This window comes from Magnolia sinica, chromosome 3 (assembly GCF_029962835.1).
Source record: "Magnolia sinica isolate HGM2019 chromosome 3, MsV1, whole genome shotgun sequence".
Classification (NCBI taxonomy): Eukaryota; Viridiplantae; Streptophyta; class Magnoliopsida; order Magnoliales; family Magnoliaceae; genus Magnolia; species Magnolia sinica.
Window position 1 is genome coordinate 113,642,217 of NC_080575.1, and position 1,139 is coordinate 113,643,355.

The 1,139-nt window shown below is 42.7% G+C and overlaps 1 non-coding gene across 1 annotated transcript; it reads right to left on the reverse strand.

Annotated features, from left to right (window-relative positions):
- Positions 1 to 357: 357 nt before the first annotated feature.
- Positions 358 to 517, reverse strand: LOC131241926 (U1 spliceosomal RNA). The gene has a single exon (XR_009169486.1). It is a non-coding gene; the product is annotated as a U1 spliceosomal RNA (small nuclear RNA).
- Between the last annotated feature and the right edge of the window lie 622 nt (positions 518 to 1,139).

The following is a 1,139-nucleotide window of genomic DNA, read 5'->3' on the forward strand; positions in this document are numbered from 1 at the left end:
TCCAGTTTCTACGGCAGGAATTCCCTTCCCCACTGTTTCATCAAGGTGCGGTTTCAACGGCAGGAATTCCTTTTCCCACTGTTTCATCAGGACCAGTTTCAACGGCAGGAATTCTGTTTCATCTTGTATAGCCCTACTCTTTCCTCTGGCCTATGGACCTGAGATAAAAAAAAGGACGCACATGTCCCCCAGATGCCTCAATTCAAATGGAGGTGCATACTAAGAATAATTCCCCGTATAAAAGCGCAGTATAGGAACGACAACCAAAAGTCGTAGAATCAGCGCCTCAATAGCTATGTACATACTATATTACAGCCATCCACAAACATGGACAAAAAAATTTTAAGGTTCAGATGGCAGGGGCCGCGCGAACGCGTACCCCCTCTTCCACAAATTACGACGTGCACTCTCCTACTTGAGGAGATGCTAGGCCAACACTCCTCCTGAGTGCAATGGACGCCATTAGCCTAGGCCATGGGCCTTTTTGATCACCCAAAAGCCCCACCCAGGTAAGTATGGATAACAGGTGCAACTCAACTTTATTTTATGCACTCATTTGGCACCGGCTTCTTTACTTTCATCCGATATGGGACTAAATGCTGCAGACCTCTTCGTTTACGTTTTTGGACTCTTCCAAGGTCTGATGGTTCATACACGCGCGTGAAGATTGTATGCATGGCATGGTGTCACCCAAATGAATTCGTCCATATCATATACCCACTTTCAATGGGTTATTAACCAGTTTTACACTGAAATTTTGACCTGGTTGGATGATTGATGATGAATGTGTAACAAATGGCTACAATGAACACAGCCGACAGTTCTAGTTCAAAAAACAGAGGTCACTCAGTCAGGCGTTAGGATTGTTCAGTTAATCTTTTTGTAGAGCTTATGCCATCATTAAAGTTACCACTGGGACAGTTTGATTTGAGTTTCGTGCATGCAGAATGTAATGATTGAGTGCATGAGCACTTTTTGGCAATTACCTCAATTTTGAGCATACAATCTCTACTAATAAGATTCATTTGCTTTATATGTATATAAATATGTGTGTGTGAGTGTGTGTGTGGGCATCAACACTATGCATTTGATGAGTCCCCTTTAAATGATGGGATATCCAAAAAATCAGCCATATATGG